The 27,876-nt window shown below is 41.5% G+C and overlaps 1 protein-coding gene across 3 annotated transcripts in view; it reads right to left on the reverse strand.

Annotated features, from left to right (window-relative positions):
• rab6a (RAB6A, member RAS oncogene family) overlaps positions 1-27,876 on the reverse strand; it is a 95,182-nt gene that overhangs the window by 47,470 nt on the left and 19,836 nt on the right. The gene's annotated exons all lie outside the window — the stretch shown is intronic.

The following is a 27,876-nucleotide window of genomic DNA, read 5'->3' on the forward strand; positions in this document are numbered from 1 at the left end:
AAAACATAGAAAAAGGACAAAATAGAAACCTGCATTAATTCCTTAACTTTTACATTTTTAGCAATGGATCTTCAAAGTGAATGTTCAATGCAGCAGCAAAATTATTTACAAAGCACTGAGGTTGGCATCTTCTTGCTTTTGGGTGTACTGAAAACCCAAGACAACGTTATTTGATTTTGTCAAATTATTGACTCTCGATTTAAATTTCAGAAACAATGTTCAGTTTTATTTCTCATTTCTCAAAAATAAACTGCTCATCTTCTGTTCGTTTGCTTAAATCAAAACGGCAGTAGTTCACCAAAGGTCCTTAGACAGCACCTTCCAAACCCACAACCGCTTGCATCTGAAAGAACAAGGGCAGCAAATAAATGGGAACACCACCACCTGCAAGTTGTCCTCCAAGCCACTCACCATCCTGACTTAGAACTATATCATCATTCTTCTACAGTCGCTGGGTCAAAGTCCTGGAATTCCCTCTCTAATGGCATTGAGAGTAAACCCACAGAACATGGACTGCAGCGATTCAAGGAGGCAGCTAATTATTGCTTTGTGAAGGGCAACTAGGGATGGGCAATAAATGCTGGCCAGCCAGTGATGCTCATGTCCCACATCCCACAAATGAATAAAAAAAATACATCCAGAAAAGTAATAATTTCCAACCAAAAAAGGTGAGAAAATGTTATTCTTCTATCACTTTCATGTGAACTCATACAAACTGTTAAATGGATCATGGTTATTATACTCAAGTTATTCTACTTTCTGAACTTAAACTCTGTCCAAAATTTAACATGTGTTGGTTTAGTTATGTAGCATTTTATTGCTCACAATTAAAGGTTTAGTAATCAGAGCTGAAACCTCTTCATTTCTTTCAAAGACGTGCGTTGACTTAACCTGGGAGTAAAGCGTCAGGCCATGGAGCAAGGTGGCAGTGAACAAATGCTGCCCCTAACACCTGGCTGTTTCTCATTAAGCACGTGTTAGGCCACAAACAAATAAGTATAAAAATAGTATACTAGGTGCTGCCCAGTGACCATTTGATTTTAAACGCAACTGTAGTTTTTTTAAAAACTTAACATACTTGCTGGAGTGTGAAGAGGCACAACATTACCTTCCAAATCCAGTTACAAAAGAGCAACGGGAGTGTGTTTGGACAAAATTTTCTACTAAACTTGACTAAATTGTGAAAACCAGGCCTTTGCATCACAGCCATTAACTTCCGTGGCTGCAACTGAACTCCAAAGCAACTGCATACTACCAACAGGAAGTCAGAGAATGTGGAGTACAGCCAGGTGGTCCAATTGGCATTTATGTAACCAGCAGGTTACCTAATACCCTCTGATGTCAGTGTCGCTGGCTGGGCCAGTATTCACTGCCCATCCCTGAGGGCATTGAGAGTCAACTACACTGTGGCTCTGGAGTCACATGCAAGCCAGACCAGGTAAAGACAGCTCTAAAGGACATCAGTAAATCAGATGGGTTTTTATAACTACTGACAATAGTTTTGTGGTCATCAGTAGATTCTTAATTCCAGATACTTTTTATTGACTCAAATTTCACCATCTTTTACCGTTCGAATCCCACCATCTAACTTGATGGGTTTCAAACCTGGATTACTAGTCCAAGATAATATCATTATGCCACCACCTATCAAAAAAAATTGTTTTCCAGATTTGATTGGCTGCTAAGGGGAGAAAGGGTTAAAGAAAAAGTGTAATACTCATTCACTGTAGACTCAAATAAAAAACTGGAAAATGCAAAGTGTCAAACACTAAGTGCAGGCGAAAGGGGGAGAGGGGTAAATGTTCAGTGTTTGCACTTTTCCTCAAGCCTCCGTGTTTGTTTTCTTCCAATACTTGTAAAAGGGTTTGGGTATACCTGCAACTTAATTTACAATCGATGTCCTCCAGCATTTTCCTTTGAGTTGTCAACTTTTTGTAGCTGCTGGCCAGTTTGTTGTTCATTTTCTAGATTGGTTTATTGGGGTAATTGATGCAAGACAAATGTTTACATAGCATTTTAATACAGAAAGGACAGACCTGAGCTAAAAGCTTTCTGACTGCATAGCACCAGCTTCCTCATTGAAAAGTCCCAGCAGCATTATCAACATATCTTGCAGTTTAGGAGGTAGATCAATTTGATCAGCCCAAAAATATAAAATGTTTGTACACGAAGGTAATAGCATCAAACACTGGCTAACATTGAATAAAGGAATCCGGTAGAAGATTCTTTATTCCTAAAACAGCCTTGTTAGCAGTACATGCAATCTAGGCTGCAAAGGTAACTAGTGGATATGCTGTCAATGATGAAGACTGCCTTGTGCAGATGGGACACGCCTCACAATGCAGTTTTCTCACCTAAATAAAATAATTGAAAATGCCACTAAGGTGAGTAATTGTACTAGGAGTACATAAAAACTGGATTTGATTCGTAGGTCAGATACGATATAGATTTAAGGGGAAAAAAATTGAATATGCGCAAAATGATAAAAATTCTGTGATGTAAGGGAGCAGAGATAGCAATATACATAAAAGGTTGTCGACTGAAGTATAATAAAAGATTCAAATATTGAAGGTTTTGGGAAAGTGCAGGGAAATGGCATTGACTTGGACAGCTCTGTTGTGGAGCTAGCTGTACATGTCAACGACGTTAATGAGCTGCTGCACTTACTCAAGTCAATGGTTGCTGCAATTTCTAAGATTCTGCTAGTGAGCATTTCTCAGTTAAGTAAAACAGTCTTACCTTACACTAGTTTTTGAACCCTATATCAGAATGCAAAGATAAAAAAACTTGCATTCAGGAGGCAACAGCCAGCTAAAGCGAGAAGTTACTGTTTTGCAAATAAAAAGGTGTCGGGTACAATGTGTTCCTTTCCAGTGAACAATTTCTCAACTGTTTCATTCATTAAAATCTCAATTCACAAAAGATCTCAAATGCATACCATTTCAGTTTTTTTAATCTGATACAAACTATGACTTAAATTGTAATCAAACAAGAAATGCTTGTGAAAATATGACTAGAACGGTGTGAATGCATTGGAAAATACAAAAAAGAATCCAAGACCAAAAGATAATTTCGAGGAATGAACATATTTGTTCCTTCACATGCAAAGGAGCACATTACAGAAGAAAACTCATACTGTACTAAAATTCTACTATTGGCAAGTAAATCAGCCTTCTGCAGTCAGAAATTCTTGATCAAGATGGCATTCTGCTATATTACCAAAAGCATTTTTAGTGGTTCCCATCCTATGTCACATATAGAATGCTCAGAAGAACCTGAAAAACTCAGAACACAGGCAGATGGAAATAAGACAATAGCAAAAGAAAAAATTGTTTGAATTTGGTTGTAATAAATAGAGCTAGCATAGGCCATTTGGCCCTTCAGTTCTGCTCCCCCTTTCAACAAAAAAAGGCTCATCTCTACCTCAACAATAGGACTAGGGGGCACAGCCTCAAGATAAAAGGGGGGCGGTTTAGAACGGAGTTGAGGAGGAACTTCTTCACTCAAAGGGTGGTGAATCTCTGGAATTCTCTGCCCGTTGAAGTGGTGGAGGCTGCCTCGCTAAATGTTTTTAAGACGCGGGTTGATGGGTTTTTGATAGGAGAGGGGATTAAGGGTTATGGGGAGAGGGCGGGAAAGTGGAACTGAGCAGCGACAGATCAGCCATGATCTTATTGAATGGCGGGGCAGGCTCGAAGGGCTGGATGGCCTACTCCTGCTCCTATTTATGTTCTTATGTTCTCATACTATCCCTACAGCACCCAAAAATTTATTCTTACCCACTCCACAAACATCAATTTTGTAATTTCTGAACTGGTGAATTCTAATCTGAGCATATTTTTTACATTTCCATAATACGATTACCCGATTAATCTTCATCACTTCAAAGACACGTGCATATTAGCAAGTTTCATCAAATTTACATGCTGACAACAGTATAATTAATATGGTACCTAATCATTTCAAATCTTCCAGCAAGCACAATCACAAGATACTACAGTGCAGAAAACGCCCTTTAGCCCATTGAGAGTGCACTGACACGTGAAAAGCCCTGACCTACCCACCTAATCCCACTCGCCAGCACTTGACCCATAGCCTTGAATGCCATGGTGTGGCAAGCACTCATCCATGTACTTTCTAAAGGATGTGTGGCATCCCGCCTCCACCATCCTCCCAGGCTGTGCATTCCGTCACCACCCTCTGGGTAAAAAAGTTCTTCTTCAAATTCCACCTAAACCTCCCACCCCTCACTTTTAACTTGTGTCCCTTCGTAATTGACCTTTCAAAGAAGGGGATCAGCTGCTCCCTATCTACCCTATCCATGCCCCTCATTCTCAAACACCTCAATCAGGTTACCCCTCAGTCTTCTCTGCTCCAGAGAAAACAACCCAAGCCAATCTCACCTGTCTTTATAGCTTAACTGTTCCAACCCAGGCAACATCCTGGTGAATCTCCTCCGCACCCCATCCAATGCATTCACATCTTTCTTATAATGTGGCAACCACAACTACACACAGTACTCCAGCTGTGGCCTCAACAAAGTTCTATACAACTCCATCATGACCTCTCAGCTTTTGTAATCTATACACTGATTGATAAAGCCAAGTGTACCACATGCCTTTTTCACCATCCGTTCACCTTCCTTTCCACCTTCAGCAACCTGTGGACAAATACACCAAAGTCCCTTTGTTCTTTGGAACTTCCCACTGTCAGACCTTTCATAGAATATCTCATCAAATCAATGCACAAGGCAGATCTTAAAACAAAAATCCAATGATTTATACGGAAGCATTTGGTGTTAGGCTTTTTGCCAGCATTCAAAACCTCAAGCTTCTGACTCAGGTTAAAAACCAGCTCCAGAAGATTGAACAGATAATCTAGGCTGACATTTCTATGCAATACTGAGGCAATGATGCAATGTCAAAGGTGACATTTTCGGATAAACCTGTCTGCTTTCTTGGGTGGAATATAAAGGATAGCATAACATTTTCTGAAGAGTGCCACAACTGGAGTCCTCAACCAGCACCTATAAAACAGATGAATTGGCATTTATTTCATAGTTTATGGGATCTTGCTGCATACAAATGTATTACCATTTTTCTTGTTTCTACATTAATGATTAATTACTACTTTAAAATATCCTGAGATCAAGCTTATTTTAATGCTGCTGTCAGGGTAGACTAAGTTTGAATACTTGAGTTAAGGAAACTCAAGACCTTTAAGAAATGCAGAAAAGATTCTCCAAGACAAGATGAGAAGTGAAGCTTTAGCTACAGAAACTGGTGCTCTTTTCATTAGCACAAAGTTTAAGCAATCTTCAAAGTGTTCAAAATTGGGGGAGGTTTTGATGAGGTGGATATGGAAGGCTATTTGCACTAGTTGATAGAGATCAATAATAAGACCGTTGCAGAAATAATTATAAGCATCTGAATAACATTTTTAAACAAGAAGAAAGTGAAGGGGAGCAAAACTCAAGCGATAACTGTCACATGTCTAATGGGGAAGATGGTCTCCTTCTGTTTGTGAATCTATGACGGGGAATCCATGGCAGATACAAAGCAGGTGGGTGGATAAAGTAGTGAAAAAAGATGAGTGAAAAACAGAAAATGCTAGAAAATCTCAGGTCTGACAGCATCTGTGGAGGAGAATAGAGCTAATGTTGAGTCTGGACACTCTGACAAAGAGTCATCCAGATTTGAAACATTAGCTCTACTGTTTCTCTTCAGATGCTGTTAGACCTGCTGAAATTTTCCAGCATTTTCTGTTTTTGTTTCAGTTTCCTGCATCTGCAGTACTTTGCTTTTATCAAAAGAATGAGTGTTCAGCTGAAGCAAAGTCATTACTTTAAAGCAAAGGTTCTTGAAGATATTAAGGAAATAACAAAATGCACACAAGTGGGAGAATTGGACCATAGAGCCATTCATACAATCATTGTTGATCTCCTGCTTCAGTTCCACTTTCTTGTCCACTCCCCATATCTCTCGAATCTCCACCGAAGCACTGTTGGGTGTTTTGGTCTTTTGGAAATGGGAGAACCTCTATTGGAAGCATATAAAATGATATAAGGAGCATATACAGGTGAGTGGGGCTAAGCCTTTAACAAATTGAACAATAAAGATGAGAATGCCAAAAGTCAATTTTTAGAGAACACAGAACTTGTGGAGCTTGAAATGGACAAAGGACAGGACTTTATAAAGGGGAGGAAATGGATTATGGCATTTAAATGATTTGTGGTTTAAGAAGTTCGGAGGCAGGAAAGCTCATTGTGGAACAGAGAAAAACAATCAATCAAGAATTCCAATGAATGCAGCATAGAAGATGTGGGCTATATTGTGGCAGTGAGAAAAAAAAATTTCAAATGGAGTAAGGGGGAATATAAAGACATCAGGCAGAAAATTGGACAGTAAACTGGAAGGTGGTGTTCTTGGGGAAAAATACTGAAGGAAGGTGGCAGATTTTCAAGGGATGTTTGTCTGGAACTCTGCATGACAACATTCCGATGAGATAGGGAGGTTTTGGTAGGTCACGGGAACTGTGGTGCACGAAGGTTGTGATGAACCTAGTCAGAAAAAGAAAGGAAAGGCATACATAAGGTTCAGAGAGCTAGGAGATGTTAAGGATCTAGAGTTGTAGAAAGTTGTAGAAAGGAGCTTAGAAAGAAAATTAGGAGAGCCAGAAAGGATCATGAGAAGGCCTTGGGTAAGATTAAGGAGAACCCCAAGGCGTTCTACAAATACGTGAAGAGTAAAAGGATGAGAAGTGAAGGGATAGGACCTATAAAAGGTGAAGGAGGAAAAGTCTGTGTGGAACCGGAAGAAATGGTAGGGGAGCTTCATGAGTACTTTGCCTCAGTATTCACGGTGGAAAATGATCTGGGAGGTTGTACTGCAGGTTGGCGGCGGACTGAAAAGATTGAGTATGTGGACATTAAGAAAGAGGATGTGTTGGAACTTTTAAATTTTATCAAGATAGATAAGTCACCTGGACCGGATGGTATGTACCCCAGGTTACTGTGGGAGGTGAGGGAAGAGATTGCAGAGCCCCTGGCAATGATCTTTGCGTCAATGGGGACAGGAGAGGTTTGAGGATTGCGGATGTGGTTCCTATTTTCAAGAAAGGGAACAGGGATAGCCCGGGAAATTGCCGACCGGCGAGTCTGGCCTCAGTGGTTGGTAAGTTGATGGAAAAGGATACTGAGGGACGGGATTTATGAGCATTTAGAGAAGTTTAGTATGATCAGAAATAGTCAGCACGGCTTTGTCAAGGGCAGGTCGTGCCTTACGAGCCTAGCTGAGTTCTTTGAAAATGTGACTGAACACATTGACGAAGGAAGAGCAGTGGACGTGGTTTACGTGGACTTCAGCAAGGCGTCTGATAAGGTCCCCCATGCAAGACTTCTTGAAAAAGGTGAGAGGGCATGGGATCCAAGGGGCTGTTGCCTTGTGGATCCAGAACTGGCTTGCCTGCAGAAGGCAGAGAGTGGTTGTGGATGGGTCTTTTTCTGCATGGAGGTCGGTCACCAGTGGAATGCCCCAGGGATCTGTTCTAGGACCCTTGCTGTTTGTCATTTTCATAAATGACCTGGATGAGGAAGTGGAGGGATGGGTTAGTAAGTTTGCCGACGACACGAAGGTTGGTGGTGTTGTGGATAGTCTGGAGGGATGTCAGAAGTTGCAGCAAGATATAGATAGGATGCAAGACTGGGTGGAGAAATGGCAGATGGACTTCAACGCTGATAAATGCGTAGTGGTCCATTTTGGCAGGTCCAATGGGATGAAGGAGTACAATATCAAAAGGTAGGACTTTTAGTAATGTTGAGGAGCAGAAGGACCTTGGGGTCCGGGTCCATAGGACTCTTAAATCGGCCTCACAGGTGGAGGATGTGGTCAAGGCGGCGTATGGTGTGCTAGCCTTCATTAATTGAGGGATTGAGTTTAGGAGTCGGGAGGTAATGCTGCAACTTTATAAGACCCTCGTCAGACCCCACTTGAGTCCTGTGCCCAGTTCTGGTCACCTCACTACAAGGAGGATGTGGAAGCTATTGAGACAGTACAGAGGAGATTTACAAGGATGTTTCCTGGATTGGGAGGCATGCCTTATGAGGATAGGTTGAGGGAGCTAGGTCTCTTCTCCCTGGAGAGACGAAGATTGAGAGACAACCTGACAGAGGTTTATAAGATGTTGAGAAGTATAGATAGGGTAGATTCTCGGAGGCTATTTCCCAGGGCTGAAATGGTCGCTACGAGAGGACACAGGTTTAAGGTGCTGGGGAGCAGGTACAGAGGAGATGTCAGGGGCAAGTTTTTCACTCAGGGGGTGGTGAGTGAGTGGAATCGGCTGCCGTCGGTGGTAGAGGCGAACTCGCTGGGGTCTTTTAAGAGACTTCTGGATGAGTACATGGGATTTAATGGGACTGAGAGTTATAGATAGGCCTGGTAGGTAGGGATATAAGAACATAAGAAATAGGAGCAGGAGTAGGCCAACTAGCCCTTCAAGCCTGCCCCACCATTCAATAAGATCATGGCTGATCTGTCTTGGCTCAGTTCCACATTCCCGCCCTCTCCGCATAACCCTTAATCCCCTCTCTTATCAAAAACCCATGATCGGCGCAACTTGTGGGCCTGTTTGTGCTGTAGTGTTCTATGTTCTAAATATCAAAATGGTTAAAATTTCATGCAGAGCAATTCAAAGGATGAAACAAAATGACTCTGACCATGTGTTTTAAAAATCTGTAACTTAACCTTGAACTTGATGGCAAAATAAAATTGTTGATCAATTTACTTTATGCATGCTCACTAGTATAGACATGATAGAGATATACATTACTCCCCGGTTATTTTACACTGCACAGCAAATCTGACAATACTTGCACAAATAGTGCAGGCTTGTCCAGATCACCTTCAATATCAGTTAGGTCCAGAGGGACCAACTTCTCAAACAAGACCCAAAATTGGTGACCTGACCAAATTACTGCAAGCTGCAGCTGTTTGTTTTCTAACACCTTAAGAAACCATCTTATGCCAATTAAAGCACTGGTGTTGGTTTGTTTACACAGCTTATTTGAAATTAAATGGAACACATACTCCATTGTGCCACAACATCACAATTACATTTGCAACCTTAGCTGAACTATTAGGTGTCATTTTAATCCATCCATGTCATGTATCATACCAGTTACCTCAGCAACAGAAAAGATGAGCAATTACTTTGGTTTCTGTCACTAAAATCGTACTGGTTTATTAGAATTGACAAACAACAAGAAATCTCTAGCCCTCTCCAATTCCTCGTCCAATCTCCATCCAATGGGAAAAGAAAGAAAACATTGTAAAACCAATTAGTCTCAAGTAAACATATAAATTAAGCTTTTAATTAATTTTAACACTGGTACATTTAAGAGTAAATCAACATATGGTGTGTTGAACAGTTAATTTGTGGGGGGGTAAGATGGAAGAGAACAAAGACAAAAGTGAAGCAAAATACAGTGCACTCAAATGAGGAATTCAACGATAAGCAAGCAATACCCCACTTTAAAATTCACTGCCTGGATGGGGCACTTCTATTGGAATCATTCTGGATTTTATCTACAACTAGATGCTTGACAGTTCCAGCAAGTTGATCTGCATTCTAATTTGTGACAACTGCATCTTTCCATGTAGTAATCCCTCCTCACCCTTATAGAAATCAAGCATTAACCAGTCATCAGAGCATCTTTTCCTAGGTGCCATTCTGAACTAGAAAGTGAAGAGAGACAAATGGTTACTCAGCACACAAACATTATGAAAGCACTCAGCAGCATGACAGTAAAGAGACGTATACCTATTCAACATTTCTCAAAGCACAAATCAAAAGTAGGAAAGCCTGTTCACAGTATTATTATTGTGACTGTTGCATTCATCAACCAAGCAAATAAAAAAGGCCAGCAGGCTGAAAGGGGAGCTTCATAAATATTTAATGTATATTGAAAGCAGACTGCTGCAAGAGAGGAAAAACAGAACAGTACACAGACAAAAATGGCAAAAAAGTACTCTGGAATATATAAAAAAAATCAACTGCAATCACAATGTAACATGCAAGAATCCATTTATCACAGATTCCAAATTATAGACAGGTACTTTTTCCAAACTCTTGATACAGCAGGCTCCAAGAATAATAGTTATTTCATTGTGCTTTATGTTAATAAAATGAAAACTGCATTCAATTATAGAAAGATAGGCATTCCCACCTTTGGGCTGATTGGCTGAGAAGAGGTGGCAACCTTTGTCTGACTCCCACCATATCCCAAGAGCAAAAGAGGGGCCCCTACCTCTCATAAACCACCCCCACTCCAAAGCAGAGGAACGAGCAGAGCCAAATGGGTCCCACACATAGACAGCCTGAGTATGAAAGGGATGGAAGTTGCCCCCCCAACAAATGAAAGCGAAAAGTAGCTTCCCCCAGTGAAAGGGATGGAAACTTTTCAACCTTTTCTCCTGTCTAGCATACATTATCAGCCTCTCATTACAGTTGTTCATCCATCATCATCGACCATAACACCATTAGTCATTTTGAGGCTGACTGCGGTGTGTCCAAAGATGACTGATCAGGCCACTTCGGGCATGGAATGTCCTGGCACATATGGGACAGACGTGTAGACACTATAGTTGTTGCACTCTGGATTTCCACAGCTCGTGCTTAAGACAGCCTTTGTGGATGAGGCAGCACCAGGTAGTGCAGTTTTGTGCCAGCATTTCCCAGATGATCATGTCTATGTCAAGTGACTGCAGGGAGGCCTTGAGTGTCTTTGAAACGTTTCTTCTGCCCTCCACGTGAGCGCCTTCCAACAGAGAGTTCCCCAAAAAGGAGCTGCTTGGGTATGCGCTCATCTGACATACGGATGACATGACCTGCCCACCGAGTCTGCACTCTCATCAGCAGTGTGTGGACTGATGGCAGACTTGCTTTAGAGAGAACTTCAGTGTCTGGTACTTTGTCTTGCCATCTGATGCGTAATATTCTGCGAAGACAAGTCATGTGGAAATGATTGAGCTGTCTTGCATGCCTTCCATACACAGTCCACGTTTCACAGGCACACAGGAGGGTAGTGAGTATCGCGGCGCTGTAGACCTTCAGTTTTGTTGCTAGGCTGATTCCTCAACGTTCCCATACAGTGAAGCGCAGTCTACCCAACTGAACCTCAAAAATGTTTAAATGAGCCCAACCTCCACTACATTGGAGTAGAAAATTCCAAATATTATTGACCCTGCGAAGTTCCTCACATCTATGACTTAAAAGGGCAATCCCTTATTTTGAAACATTGTTGACTCTGGGACTGTGATTTCAAAGTGCAGTCATTTAGTTTATTCTTGGCAGCAGCTGTCACCACCACCTTCTCTAGGGCAATTAGTATCAGGCTATAAATGTTGATCCTGCCAGTGATACACACATTACAAGAGTGAATAGGTTCACCTTCTGATTTAGGCAAGAGTACCATTTGAGTGAAGGCTGAAATTTAGCAGTTGCATGTTTTACTGCCACAATGGTCAGAAAAAAAACAAATTGAGCCCCATCATCCATTGGTTGAATGCAATCAGAAACTATTCAGAGCATGTCAGTTTTCATTCATGCAATCGGGTAAAGTATGGTTTAATAGAGCACCCAGATGGTAAGACCAATTAAACATAACACCAATAATCTCACGGTAGGCACGGATCAGAAGCCTAAGTATTCCATCTTCCAAGGTTACAGAAAGCAAGAGTGGTGATAGGAAAATTCATTCAGACACAAACAGTTTCAATTCACTTAATGGACTATACCGCACTATGAGCCATTAGCTTAATTTGAGTATCCTACAGTTTTAGAAGCAAGCTGGTGTGAATTTAACTGAAGTTTTAGAAGGCATTCATTCATTACCAAACCAAATCTTTAGAAACACTCATTGAGACAGTTGTTTTGAAATTTAAGCAGCTGAATATTGATGTTGCTTTTTCCTTTCAACAGGTGATAGTTGACTAGGGGTATGTAGAGCATTTTTAAAAAGCAAGTTATTTTACTTTTATTAGCTGCAACAGTCCTTTTTCATCCTTCCTATTCACATTCCCCCACTACTTCAACTCCCACAAAAAAGATGATTCAAGGTGTTTAGTGTTCATCTAATTTTGAAAGCTTGTATGTAAAAAGTGCATCAGGATATAGCTGCAAAAAAAAAAAATTCCTTGCATCTAATCTGGATATATGCAGAGAACAGCGACTAGGGAGGCCAACAGGCAGATACTGTATCTTCAATCTAAACATACTTTAACAAATTTTACAAAGTTAAAGTCAGTCAGGGGTTGGTACTCCACAGCAAGAAAATATGTGCAGCTTAAGTTTCTACAATGAACACAAAGGCCTAATTAAAGCACTAACATTGGAAAGTTAAACAATCAGGCCAGACCAACATGACCAAAGCCAAGTGGGAACCTGAATGCAAATGCTGAAATTTATATACCCAACATAATTATGTACTTGACATCATCATCTTCATTACAGACAGTCTAAGTTTTTTTATTAGTACCAAATACTTCGTCTACACAAGAGGCCTGTCATTAAAAGATGAATAACCTAAAGATGAACCAGGATAAATCATTTCCTTGCATGCAAACCTTTACTTCAGGATCAAGTATTTTTAATAAGATTAAATGTCTGTAGATATTCATAACATTTATGCACTTGATCTACCAATTGACATTTCAGACACAATAGCATCTAAAACATGGCTTTAACTAAGAGAAAAGATAAATACTATTGCACTAAAACTAAATCAAAAACAAATGCAACTACCTACTGCTACTAGTTCCAAGACCTAGCTTGAAAAGCTGACAGCATTTTGTAAATTAATAAAGATTTAGCATTCCTTTTAGTTCAGTCCTGGGATAGATTATATATATATAGATCTATCTCAGTGGTAATACAAATACTTATGGCCCATCCCTAACTTTTCTTATGAGTTGGTGAGACATCTTGAACCACTGCAGTTCACGTGGGCTTTCCAGAACTTTAATCCAAAAATGAAAGAACGGTAATGCACTTCTGAGACAGGGTGCTGTGCAACTTGGAGGGGAACTTGGAAGTGGTGGTGTTCTCATGAGCCTTCCAGGTGGTTGAGGTTTGGGGATGCTGTTGAAGAAGCCTTGGCAATCTGCCGCAGTGCAATTTGTGCATTGCACACTCCTGCAGCATAATGCACTTGTGGTACACAGCATGAATATTTAAGGTAATTAAATGGCCATTTACGGTGGTTTAGTCCCATTTTCCTGTCCTTTTTTTCTTGTGAAGGAAAATGGAATGCTAATCTGGCGTAGCTACAGAAAACTGCATGCATGCTGAACAGCAAAAGCAGCGAAACAAAGCTAGACTTTCAGCAACCACCACATGAGGTTAAGGTTTTGGGGAACCACTACATCCCAGATGGTAGAAAATTAACTAAAAGGAAAATTGCTGCATGATAATTTTCAACAATTGTAGCACGAAGAGTATGATTTTTTTTATGACCTCTTCCTCCTCCTGAGATCCCTGCCATTACAGATGTCAGTCTTCAACCAATTCAATTCACCCTTCCTGACATTAACAGTTGCACATGAAGAACACAGTAAAAAGCCTAATAACATCATGCTGGAGTGCTGAAGGTTCACGGAGCTTGGCACTATCCAAGACACAGCTTTGGCACCTTATCCACTAACCCAAAAGTATATCTTTGCCACAACTCATTCCACACCCCACGTCCCCATTATGGTTGCAATGTGTGTCACTATATCTGCACGATGCACAATTTACCACAGCAACATTCCAAAGTAGAAATAGATTCTGTTCAAAACCTTTCCATTTTAATGATCTTCATCTAATCTCTTCTATTGTGTTGCAAATTTTAAAGATCAGTGTATCTGGATAAGAACATAAGAAATAGGAGCAGGAGTAGGCCATCTAGCCCTTCGAGCCTGCTCCGCCATTCAATAAGATCATGGCTGATCTGTCGTGGCTCAGTTCCACTTTCCTGCCCTCTCCCCATAACCCTTAATCCCCTTGCCTATGAAAAATCTATCAACCTGTGTCTTAAATATATTTAGCGAGGCAGCCTCCACCACCTCAACGGGCAGAGAATTCCAGAGATTCACCACCCTTTGAGTGAAGTTCCTCCTCAACTCTGTTCTAAACTGCCCCCCCTTTATCTTGAGGCCTCTAGTCCTACTGTCCTTTGAGCGGGAAGAGCCTCTCCACCTCTATCCTATCCATCCCATTCATCATCTTATATGTCTCAATGAGATCTCCCCTCATTCTTCTAAACTCTAACGAGTACAAGCCTAGTTTATTCAGCCTCTCCTCATAGTTCAACCCCCTCAACTCTGGTATCAGCCTAGTAAACCTCCTCTGCAATCCCTCCAAGGCCAAAATATCCTTGCGTAAGTGCGGCGACCAAAACTGCACACAGTACTCCAGCTGCGGCCTTACCCGTGCCCTGTACAGTTGCAGCAAGACCTCTCTACTTTTATATTCAATCCCCCTCGTTATGAAGGCCAGCAGCCCATTCGCCTTCCTGACCACCTGCTGGCTGGGTTTTTGGGATCCACCTGTACAGAAATTATAGCAAGCACTTGATTTGGAGATTGATCCAAAAAGATCAAAGAGACAGAAATAAAATAAAAATCAGGGAACAGAACAAAGGCGAATTTCTGCAGTAAATTCAGGCATAAATTCCAAATTCTAATCTCATTCCTGGTTTCAATCAGATTCAACTTTATAGCATCAGAAGCCTATAACAAATGTAAGCAACAGTTTAAAACAAATATGATTAACTGCTGCTTTCAACTGTAGCAGACAACTGAATCCAGAAGATCCAAAAAAAATCAAAGAAAATAACAGCACAGAACAGGCTCTTCAGCCCTCCAAGCCTGCACAGATATGCTGCCCAACTGAACTAAAACTCTCTACCATTCCAAAGATCATATCCCTCCATTTTCATCCTATTCGTGTAATTTGTCAAGACACCCCTTAAGAGTCACTATCATATCTGCTTCCACTACCTCCCCGGCAACAGGTTCCAGACACTGGCCACTCTGTAAAAACATCTGCCTCGTACATCTTCTTTAAACCTTCCCCTCACACCTTAAACTTATGCCCCCTAGTAATTGACTTTCACCCTGAGAAAAAGCTTCTGACTACCCACTCTGTCCATGCCTCACAATCTTGTAGACTTCTATCAGGTCACCCCTCAACCTTTGTCGTTTCAGTGAGAACAAAGTTTCTCCAACCTCTCCTCATAGCTAATGCCCTCCATACCAGGCAACATCCTGATAAATCTTTTCTGTACCCTCTCCAAAGCCTCCACATCCGGCCAGTAGCGTGATGGCCAGAATTGGCCAGGGGACATGGAGTTGGGGGTAGGGTGTTAGCATGGATAGAGGATTGGTTGTCAAATAGGAGGCAGAGAGTGGGGGTCAATGGGTGCTATTCGGATTGGCGGATGGTGACTAGTGGAGTGCCTCAGGGGTCGGTGCTGGGGCCTCAGCTATTTACCATTTATACAGATGATCTGGAGGAGGGAACCGAGTGTAGGGTGTTGAAATTTGCTGATGACACCAAGATTGGTGGAACAGCAAATTGTGCAGAGGGTGTGGAGAGTCTACAGAAGGATCTAGATAGGCTGGGCGAATGGGCCAGGAACTGGCAAATGGAATTTAATGTTGGCAAGTGCGAGGTGGTCCACTTTGGTAGGAATAATGGTAGGAAGGATTATTACTTATGTGGCGAAAAACTGCAGCAGGCGACGGTGCAGAGGGACCTCAGGGTCCTTGTGCATGAGTCGCAAAAGCCCAGCTTGCAGGTGCAGCAGGTGGTCAGGAAGGCTAATGGGATGCTGGCCTTCATCGCGAGGGGGATTGAATATAAAAGTAGGGAGGTCTTGCTGCGGCTGTATAGGGCATTGGTGAGGCCGCAGCTGGAGTACTGTGTGCAGTTTTGGGCGCTGTACTTACACAAGGATATTTTGGCGTTGGAGGGAGTGCAGAGGGGGTTTACTAGGCTGATGCCAGAGTTCAGGGGGTTGAGCTATGAGGAGAGGCTGAATAAATTAGGCTTGTACTCATTAGAGTTTAGAAGAATGAGGGGAGATCTCATTGAGACGTATAAGATGATGAATGGGATGGATAGGATAGAGGTGGAGAGACTCTTCCCACTCAGAAAGGATAGTAGGACTAGGGGGCACAGCCTGAAGATAGGGGGGGGGGGGGGGGGGGGGGGGGGGGGTTTAGAACAGAGTTGAGGAGGAACTTCTTCACTCAAAGGGTGGTGAATCTCTGGAATTCTCTGCCCGTTGAAGTGGTGGAGGCTACCTCGCTAAATATTTTTAAGACGCGGGTTGATGGGTTTTTGATAAGAGAGGGGATTAAGGGTTATGGGGAGAGGGCGGGAATGTGGAACTGAGCCACGACAGATCAGCCATGATCTTATTGAATGGCGGAGCAGGCTTGAAGGGCTAGATGGCCTACTCCTGCTCCTTGTTCTTATGTTCTAATTGAGCACTATATTCCAAGTGCAGCCCAACTAAGGTTCAATAAAGCTGCAACATGACTTGCCAATTTTTAAACTCAGTACCCCGGCCAAAGAAAGCATGCATGCCGTATGCCTTCTTAACTATCCTCTCCATGTGCATTGCCGCTTCCAGTGACCTGTGTACCTGTGCACCCAGATCCCTTTGCCTATCAATACTCTTAAGGGTTCTGCCATTTACTGTGTATTTCCTATCTGTATTAGACCTTCCAAAATGCATTACCCCACATTTGGCCAGATTAAACTCCATCTGCCATGTCTCCGTCCAAGCCTCCAGCTGATCTATATCCTGCTGTGTCCTCCATTGGTCCTCATTGTTATCCGCAAACTTACTAATCAAACCAGTTACATTTTCTTCCAAATCATTTATATATATTACAAACAGCAAAGATTTCAGCAGTAATCCCTGAGGAAATGACTTGTCACAGCCCTCCATTCAGAAACGCAATCTTCCACTGCTACCCTATCTTCTATGACCAAGCCAGTTTTATATCCACCTTGCCAGCTCACCTCTGATCCCATGCAACTTCAACTTCTGCACCAGTCTGCCATGACGGGCTTTGTCAAAGGCCTTACTAAAGGCCATGAAGACAACATCCATTGCCCCACCCGCAATCACCTTCATCACTTCCTTGAAAAACTTGATCAAGTTCGTGAGACACAACCTCCCCTTCACAAAATCATGTTGCCTCTCACTAAAAAGTCTACTTATTTCCAAGTGGGAATAAATCCTGTCTCGAAGAATCCTCTCCAATAATTTCCCTACCACTGATATAAGGCTCACCGGCCTGTAATTACCTGGATTATTCTTGCTATCCTTCTTAAACAAAGGAACAACATTGGTTATTCAACGGGCTATTTTTTCCTGGCAAGCAACAGTTTAAGAACAGGGGTCTTAAGAGTTTATTTTTGTTAATTATACATGTGTTGGGGCAGCACAGTGGCAGTAGTGAGCACTGCTGCCTGACAACACCAGGGACCTGGGGGACTGTGCGGAGTTTGTATGTTCTCCCTGTCTGCACTGGGTTCCAGTTGCCTCCTACAGTCCAAAGATGTGCTGGTTAGATATATTGGCCATGCCAAATTCTCCCTCAGAGTACCTGAACAGATGCCAGAGTGTGGTGACTAGGATATTTTCATTTTAGTGTTAAATGTAAGCTTAGTGTTAAATGACACTAATAAATAAACTTTAAAACAAATTAAGTAAATTTGTGGAATTAGCGTGGATGGTGGTTTTGTTCTATGATTTGGAAAGAAAAGATATCAGAATCACTAAACACAATGGTGTCTAAACATTGACCACAAGAGATATCTAATCAAAATATTCACAATGTTAATAGAAATGTTAGGTAACTATAGCAATTAACAATTTGGTTTAAAAAGTTACTCCTTATTCCTAACACATCCAGATCATTTCACTGTTCTTAAATCTGAAATTTCACAATTTCAAGACTTAAAACGGGATTTTTATTTGGAAAGTAGTTGTGCTTTAAGGCCTCCACGTACATTTTCTACTGTAAATTTGAACACCTTCATTTATGTATTTCAAGTAGGGAACTGATCCAATATTTCCACCCCCTTTCAAAGTCAGCTAGAGAGACAAACCATTTTAGTGTGCCTCTGCATCTGTCATTGAACCACGTGCTAATAGCAAAATGGGACAGCCTGCATATGGGACAGGGATATATTTATTTATAGTCTGCTCAGCCTGCCAACATATAAAATGATAGCCTTAACAGACAGCATGGTTATAATGGCTCAAATTAATTTTTATATACAATTTCCAGTCAACAGAATTAGATTGCCTGTAATAGGTGCATTTTTCCTTACTGAAGGCTTCCGTTTCAAATATGAATTGCAATCTTGAAGGGCTATATACCAAGACTAGTCTTCTTAAATAATGTTCCATAATGTCTTTTAAGTCACTGAGCAGGACATTCTTTTGGAGGGTGAATAGCCGGAACTCCTCCATAGATAGAAGGAAGGACAAGGTCCTGAAAGTAGATTTTAGCAGGATGGGAACAAGTCAGAAAAGCAGGAGTTCTAAGACAATAATTTCAAAATTACTTCCAAGGTATAGAAAAGCGAAGATTGAGCGAATGAACACATGGCTGGAGAAATGGTGTGGGAGAGGGCTTTAAATTTCTGGGGAAGGCAGGACCCAAGGTCCTCTGTCTCTAATGTGCCAGTTTCATCCCTTATCAGTGTTACCTCACTTTTTCCATTTAACCTGCCTGCCTAAATGATGAATTTAATTGTGTAAATTTCCCAGCCTTGCGAGAATGGGCTACACCTTAGCAGACTGGGACTGACACGCTCATGGGGAAACTTGCAAGTGCTGTTGGAGTTTTAAAACTAACTTGCAGGTGAATGGGAACACAAGAGGAGATTCAGATAGGAGAAAATCAAAGCTGGCAATGGAAAGAAAATAAACAATGTGGAAGCCAACAGAAACAAAGGTCAACAGCAAATAGAGTTTAAAAAAAAAGGAAGATTAAAAAGACAATTAAAGGTACTCAATGCATGCAGCATTCACAACAAGGCAGGTGAATTGATAACATGAATGGAGATCTAAACCATTCTGATTTAATTGCCACTACTGAGACATGGCTGCAGGATGACCAGGGCTGGGAAATAAATTACTCAATTAAATTCATCATTTAGGAAGGACAGGTTAAAAAGGAAAAAGTGAGGTAGCACTGATAATAAAGGGATGAAATTAGTGCATTAGAGACAGAGGATCTTAAATCAGAGAACAAGCTAAGAAACAGCAGAGGGCAACAAACATTAGTGGGAGTTATTTATAAGCAACCAAACATGAGTGTAATGTAAAGCACAGTATAAATCAGGAAATTAAAGGTGTATGTAACAAGAGCAATACAGTAATTATGGGTGAGTTCAATTTACATATAGACTGGGTAAATCTAATGAGCATTAATGCTATGGAGAATGATTTCCAGGAATGTGTACCAGATGGCTTTCTGAAGCAATATGTTGAGGAACTAACAAGGGAACAGACTATTTCACATCTAGTGTTATGCAATGAAGGGGTTAATTAATAATTTTGTAAAAAAAAGCCCTCAAATGTGATCATAATGGTAGAAATTTCCATTAAGTTTGCAAACAATGTACTTCAATCCAAAACCTGGGCCTTAAGTATAAACAAAGGAAATAATGAGGGGCAAGTGGGTTGTGGACAGGCAATGGCTAGTATTTTTTTTAAATGTTTTATAACAAATTTGCATTCCATTAAGGCACAAAACCCCAACAATAGGAAAAACAAGTCAACTGTGGCTAACAAAGGAAATTAAAAATTGTAATAGACTAAAGAAAAGTTTTGATAAAGTTGCTAAAAATTTTTCCTAAGGACTGGGAGCATTTTAGAAATCAGCAAAGCAGGACCAATAAACTGACACAGGCAGAATAGAATATGGATGTAAAGTGGCAAAAGACAAAAATGGACTGTAAAAGCTTCTATAGGTTGTATATAAACAAAAGATCAACAAAAACAAAGATGGACCCACAGACAGAACAAGAGAATTTATAATGGGGAATAGGGAAATGGCAGAGAAGATGAATAATTACTTTGTGCCTGTCCTCGTGGCAGAAGAAACCAAAAGTTTTCCAGAAATAATAGCAAACTGAGGGACTAATGAAAATGATGAACTGAAGGAAATTAGCATTAGGAAAGTAGTAGCATTGAAGAAAGTATTGATGAAATTAATGGCCTGAAATGTGTTAAATTTGCAGGAGGCAATGATCTTCATACCAAGAGTGCTGAATTAACTATAGATAGTGGGTCAATTGGTAGCTATCTTTCAATACTCTATAGATTCTGGAACAGTACCTGCAAATTGGAAAGTTACAAATGTAACCCCACTGTTTAAAAGGGGGTAAAGAACGTGAGGAATTACAGATCAGTTAGCCTGACATCGGTAGTTGGAAAAATTCTAGAATCATTTAACTGGGCAAAGTTAAGGTCAATTTACAAAAGGGAAATCATGTTTGACAATCCTGTTGGGAGTTTTGTGAGGTTGTTATTGGCAGAATAGATAAGGAAGAACCATTGGCTTTGATGTATTTTATTTTCAAAAGGTTTTTAATACAGTCCCACACAGGAGGTTAAGCAAACAAAATTAGAGTACATGGGATAGTGGGTGATATTCTGGCATGGATTAGGGATTGATTAATGGACAGAAAACAGAGAGCAGGAATAAATGGGTCATTGTCAGGCTGGGACTAGTGGGACACTGCAAGGATTAGGAAGTGATAATGTTCAAAGGGACCTTGGTGCGCTTACATAAGAAATAGGAGCAGGAGTAGGCCATCTAGCCCTTCGAGCCTGCCCCGCCATTCAATAAGATCGTGGCTGATCTGCAGTGGATCAGTTCCACTTTCCCGCTTTCTCCCCATATCCCTTATTCCCTTGTCTATCACAAACCTATCTACCTGTGACTTAAATATATTCAACGAGGTAGCCGCCACCACTTCAATGGGCAGAGAATTCCAGAGATTCACCACCCTTTGAGTGAAGAAGTTCCTCCTCAGCTCCGTTCCAAACTGGCCCCCCCCCCCCTATTTTGAGGCTGTGCCCTCTAATTCTGTTTTCCTTTCTAAGCAGCAAGAATCTCTCTACCTCTACCCTATCTAGCCCCTTCATTATCTTGTAAGTCTCTATAAGATCCCCCCTCAGACTTCTAAACTCCAACGAGTACAGGCCCAGCCTATCCAATCTCTCCTCATAAGCTAACCCCCTCATCTCCAGTATCAGCCTGGTAAACCTTCTCTGTACTCCAAGGCCAATATATCATTGCGCAAAGAAGGGGACCAAAACCACACACAGTACTCCAATTGCGGCCTTGTACAGTTGCAGCAAGACCTCCCTACTTTTATATTCTATTCCCCTCGTGATAAAGGCCAACATTCCATTCACCTTCTTGATCACCTGCTGCACCTGCAGACTGAGTTTTTGCGATTTGTACACAAGGATCCCCCAGGTCCCTCTGCACAGTAGCATGCTGCACCTTTTCACCCTTTAAATAATATTCCTTCCCATTATTTCTACCAAAGTGGATAACCTCACATTTGCTAACGTTATACTCCACCTGCCAGATCCTCGCCAACTCAGCCTATCCAGATCTCTCTGCAGACTTTCCACGTCCTCCACGCAATTCACTTTTCCCCTCATCTTTGTGTCATCAGCAAATTTTGTTACCCTACACTCAGCCCCCTCCTCCAGATCATTTATGTAAATGGTAAACAGTTGAGGCCCCAGCACCGATCCCTGCGGCACTCCACTAGTCACCAACTACCAACCAGAAAAGCATCCATTGATTCCAACTCTCTGCTTCCCGTTAGATAACCAATCCTCAATCCACGCTAATACTTTACCCCCAACTCCATGCACCCTAACCTTCTGTCGCAACCTTTTGCGAGGCACCTTATCAGATGCCTTCGGGAAATCATAATCATAAGACACTGAAAGCTAGCATGCAGGTATAGCAAACAAACAGGAAGGGAAATTGTGTATTGGCCTTGATAATAAGAGGATTTGAGTACAGAAGTAAAGATGTCTTGCTGCAATTTTGGTTACATAGCATACGGAGTATTGCGAATGAATGGGATGGATAGGATAGAGGTGGAGAGACTCTTCCCGCTCAAAAAAGACAGTAGGACTAGGGGGCACAGCCTCAAGATAAAGGGGAGGCGGTTTAGAACGGAGTTGAGGAGGAACTTCTTCACTCAAAGGGTGGTGAATCTCTGGAATTCTCTGCCCGTTGAAGTGGTGGAGGCTGCCTCGCTAAATATTTTTAAGAAGCGGGTTGATGGGTTCTTGATAAGAGAGGGGATTAAGGGTTATGGGGAGAGGGCGGGAAAGTGGAACTGAGCCACAACAGATCAGCCATGATCTTATTGAATGGCGGGGCAGGCTCGAAGGGCTAGATGGCCTACTCCTGCTCCTATTTCTTATGTTCTTATGTTATGTACAGTTTTGATGTCCTTATCCAAGCAAAGGTATACTTGCTGCAACAAAACTGTGCCTTTAAGAAATGTGTCATGTTTCTGGTGCAGGCTATTTTTTTTTAAGCAGTCCATTCTACTTTTCAGTCTGTAACCAGCAGCCCCTGTTGATACTGCAGAAGCATAATCAATCCTAATTACGAGAATGTTTCTTTTAATCTGGGCTATTGCAGTGTTGTTATTTTAGAGTTTTGCCCTGAGGTTTTTCAGAGTAGGGCTTAATTAGGTTGTTTCACAAAAGCAACTAGGCTTAGACAGAAATCAGCTCGGTTGCTGCTTAGAATTATTCGAGTAAGTGCCTTGCTTCCTCCCTGGATTTGGAGACTGGGATCTGCCAGGAAATAAGTCTCTTTCTCTCAGGTTCTGCTATTAAGAGGGTGGATCTCTCTCTAGAAGCTGCTGTGTGGGAGTCAGAAACTCAATAGCTTTCTGTATCTATACATAGGGGTTAAAAGACAGGAAACATAGCACTTTTTTTATTCATTCGTCGGACATGGGCATTGCTGGCTGCACCAGTGTTTATTGCCCATCCCTGAGGGCACTGAGAGTCAACCACACTGCTGTGGCTGTGGAGTCACATGTAAGCCTGACCAGGTAAGGACAGCAGGTTTCCTTCTCCAAATAGCAATCGTAAACCAGATGGGTTTTTCCAACAATTGACAATGGTTTCATGGTCATCGGTAAATTCTTAATTTCAGATATTTTTATTGAATTCCAACTCCACCATCAGCTGCGTTCAAACCCAGGTCTCCAGAACATGAGTTTCTAGTTTAATAGTGTAGCAATAATTCCACTAGGCCATCGCCTCCCCTGTGAGCATATCACATGCTCACCTATGTGAACATATCTGTTTTTGTACTAAAGGAGTCTGAAAAAGAATACATGACTGAGGGGTCATTGCTTACATTGGAACCATAGAGATAGCTAGCTGTTAAGAATACCACCTTATGTTGAAAGTATTTCAACTGGTAAAAGTAATGCTAATTATTATATTTTAACTGTGTTGTTAAATTAATTTTGTTTTAATAAAAGCTTTCTATTAGATCAATCGAACCATATCTGGAGCAAAACACTATGCTGACCCCATTGCCAAAACCAGAAATTAGTCTAACTTAATATACTTTGGAATTTCTGATATGGTCCCCATTGTTGCTAATTGAGAGAATGCAGTGGAGGTTCATCAGATTAATTCCTTGGATGACAGAATTGTCCTATGAGGAAGAGATCAGGTCTGTATTCTCTAAAGTTTAGAAGAATGAGGTGATCTCAATGAGACTTACAAAATTCTTACAGGACTTGACAGGATACATCTAAGGTTGGGAGGTCTAGAACAATAGGACAGTCTCAGAATAGGAAGCAAGACATTTAGGACTAAGCTGAGGAAGAATTTTTTCACTCGGGGGTGGTGAATCTCCAGAGGGAGCTGTGGAAGCTCAATTATTAAAGGAGTTTTAAGCCAGATCACTAGATACTAATATCGAGGGATTTGTTTGGGGGTGGGGGGTGGGGGGGGGGGGTGTTGTGGTAAGCAAGGGAAAAAATGACACCGAGGTAGATGATCCCATAACATAGTTCAATGATGTCATAGGCTCAAGGTGATAAAACGGCCAGCTCCTGCTCCCATATTCTTCAAGCATTAGGTGTTTTCACCTTCTCATGTAAAGTTTTATTGTTCAATCGGAAATAAATTACCAGTTCTGAGCAATACCATCCTGAAAGACAACTGAAGGACTATAATTGTTGAGGATATGGAGTTAAATCCCAATCATCGCACAGGGCTGTAATCTACTATTGCTTATCATTTAATAGTCCTAAGCTTAGCAGTAGAGCTCTCACCAGTCAGAAGTTGGCTGACCAAGGTTTCACTCGAACTTTGAGCATATAATCTAAGATGGTACGTTAAAATACTAGAAAATGCCTCAGTCTTTAGGTGCTATCCTTTTTGAGACGTTAAAGTAATCTCTTATCAGTCCTTTTGGGTGGACTAAAAGATCTCAGCACTATTCGAAAAACAGGAGATTTTGCATTGCCATGGCCAACATTTCACTGACGTAGAGCTTGTGGGATTACTATCAAATAAACTGGTTGGACTCTAACCTGGTGTTGTGAGACTTCTTACAACATTTCTCTATCAGCATTCTCCTCCTTCAGGTACCATGACCCAAGAGACACTGGCAACGCTCCCATTGGATTGGTCCATGGTTAAGCTAGGTAAAGTGCTACAGTCATATGCCATTATCTTCTGCAGCATAGCTGAGCATAGGCTCTTCTCTCGTCACCTGCCAAACATATTGGAAGGACTGACTGACAAATGATCAATCTGTTTGGCCACACTGAACAGACCAGCCATGGCCATCAAGTCCTGAAGTAGAACATGAACTCAGAGCCTCTGGTCCTAACATTATCACTACACCACAAGACCTTCCCAATCAACATCACACTACCCGAAACAATGATTTAGTCATCTTTCATTCCCGTTTGTGGGACGATGTCAAGTTCAAATTGTTTGCCATATTTCCAACATGAGTGTATTCCAAAAAATGCTTAATTGGATACAAAGTGCATTGGGATGTAAAGTATGACAGAATCAAGGCATCAGCACCTAAATATGTGAATCAAGTTGATGCACTGCAATCTGCATCAGTACAAACTTAAGACAATGCTGAATCAAGGTCAATTCTGTTCAGGCAACTTGCCAAATTAAATGAAAAAGTCACTGCACGTTGGCACACTGAGGGAGACCTAACTCAACCTTCTGGTTAACTCAAATCACCAGAAGATAACATTCTACTACAAAATTCATGTTAGAACTCAAAAATAAAAACAAGTCCCAAGAAAAACAGATCCAATGGAGTTTCATCCAAGTTTTTGCCTCGTCTTCAAAGAATCAGACACCTTGGGGAAGACGTACAACAGTCACTATCTTCCCTTTCATTAATACACTCACATCTGCTCACTGAAGTATCCTCCTCATCACCAAGCAACAAGATAAAAGAGAAAGGGGTGAATTTTACTGTCCTGCTTGCCACAGGAATCGGAATAGGCAAGGGGAGGGCTTTGGAAAGGTCTGTTGACCTCAGGTAGGATTTTCCGGTTTTGGGGCAATCGACGTCAGAAAATCCCACCAAGGTCTTTTTAGGTACTAAGAGTTGTGTGAGGCAAACTAATAGTTAAAATAATACTACTATCCATTAAATCAAACAGATTTGAGCAGCAAAAGTCATTACATCTTCAGATAACTACTTGCAAGAAATTTTTGATTCACCCATTTGGGCAACACAGTGGCTAGCATTGCTGCCTCTCAGCACCAGGGACCTGGGTTCAATTCTACTGTGTGTGAAGTTTGCACGTTCCCCCATGTCTGAGTGGGTTTCCCCCACATGCTCAAAAGACATGTAGATTAGATTGATTAGCCATGGTAAATGTTCAGGGCAATAGACATAGAGCAGAAAGGACAGGCTGGGTAGGATGCTCCTTTGGAGAGTCGTTGCAGACTTCACGGGCTGATGGCCTCTTTCTGCTTTGTAGGGATTCTATGATTCCCTGTTGTATTTATAATAGCAAGGCTTCCAAAAGTGAGCTCTGCAGCAAAGCTGAGTCATCCGGTCATGGTCAATATCAATTGTAACTGAAGCCAAAGCAATGATAACTGCATCATTCTGTACAAAATTCATCAATAAAACCTCACCCGCCAAGCAGAGTCAGATATTTTAGTTATTTTGGGGAATCAGCAGTGTTCATCTTCAGGCCTAAATAAGTTATCATGAGATCACACCTTACAAAAACTGTTGTCTCAAACAGATTTTCTTCCTAAAGTTGAGGCAGCCTTCCTTGATGGAAGAGGGTGATACCCAAACATTCTTTCCAAACACAGTGGCTACCTGGAAAATTAAACAATCATCTGCTTAACAAATAAAACATCAATGCTAATAATTCATGCACCACTGGTTAACAAAGTAAGTATGAGTGAATACTCAAGATAATCCATAATATTCAATTCAGATATTGATGCTAATACATTACATTTATCTAGCACTATTAGTGTAAGGAATGTCCCAAGGTGCTTCACAGAAGCATTACATGGTGACAGTTAGCACTGCTCCATGTAGCTGAGTTCAATTTCTGCCTTGGGTGACTGTGTGGAGTTTGCATGCTGCGTCTGTGTGGGTTTCCTCTCAGTCCAAGATGTGCAGGTTAGGTGGATCGGCTATGCTAAATTGCTCCCTAGTGTCCCAAGATGTGTAGGTTAGATTAATGAATCATGGTAAATGTGTGGAGTTACAGGGATAAGGAGGGGGAGTGGGCCTGGGTAAGTTACTCTGCTAGAGAGTCAATGCAGACTCTATAGGCCAAATGGCCTCTTCTGCATCGTAGGGATTCTATGATTTATGAAAGTATGACAGCGACCCTCGTAAGAGCATATCAGCTTAGGTGACATTTAAGAAACATCTTAAATGAGTAAAGCAAGGTAGCAGCCCAGAGGGGAGTATGTAGGGTAATGCAGTACTGCAGGTCTAAAAATCTGAAGTTGTAGCAATTAAAAAATTGGGGATACTCGAGATGCCAGAAGTGGATGAGCAGAGATATCGGAGTTGTGGGGTTGGAGGCGATTACACAGATAAAGAGGAGCAAGGCAAAGAAGGGATTTGGAAACATGCATGAGAATTTCAAAATCAAGACCTTTTTGACCAGGTGCCAGGTAGGGCAGCAAGCACAGCAGTGACAGGGAAAGGGACTTGCTGCAAGTGAAGACACAGGAAGAGTGTTTTGTGAGGCTGCAAGTTTGCATTGGATAGAATGTGGGAGACCAGCCTGTAGCTTGAAGGCATGAATGAGGGTTTCAGCAGCAAATGAGCTAAGGCAGAGGCAAAGTTAGGCAACATTACTGAGGTGGAAATGGGCAGTCTTCACGATAATACGAATCAGGCCAGAAACTCGTCTCCAGATAAAACGTTACACCAAAGTTGCGAACAGATGGGCTTAATCCAAGACTGCTGCCAGAGGGGGAACAGAGTCAGTAGCTAGGGAATAGAGTTTGGAACTGGTTGTGCTATTTTGATACATTTTATGTTTAAGGTGGGGTTGCTTTAAGGAGCAGTGTTTTGTTGCAAGAGTCAATTTGTCTGGGAAAACATGTAGCTCATATACTGCGACTGCAGGATAACACAAAAGAAAAGCAAAGAACAAAGAAAATTACAGCATAGGAACAGGCCTTTCGGCCCTCCAAGCCTGCACCAACTATGCTGCCTGACTTAATTAAAACCTGTACCCTCCTGGGGACCATATCCATCCATT

This window comes from Carcharhinus amblyrhynchos, chromosome 10, assembly GCF_965287045.1.
Source record: "Carcharhinus amblyrhynchos chromosome 10, sCarAmb.v2.hapA, whole genome shotgun sequence".
Taxonomy (NCBI): domain Eukaryota; kingdom Metazoa; phylum Chordata; class Chondrichthyes; order Carcharhiniformes; family Carcharhinidae; genus Carcharhinus; species Carcharhinus amblyrhynchos.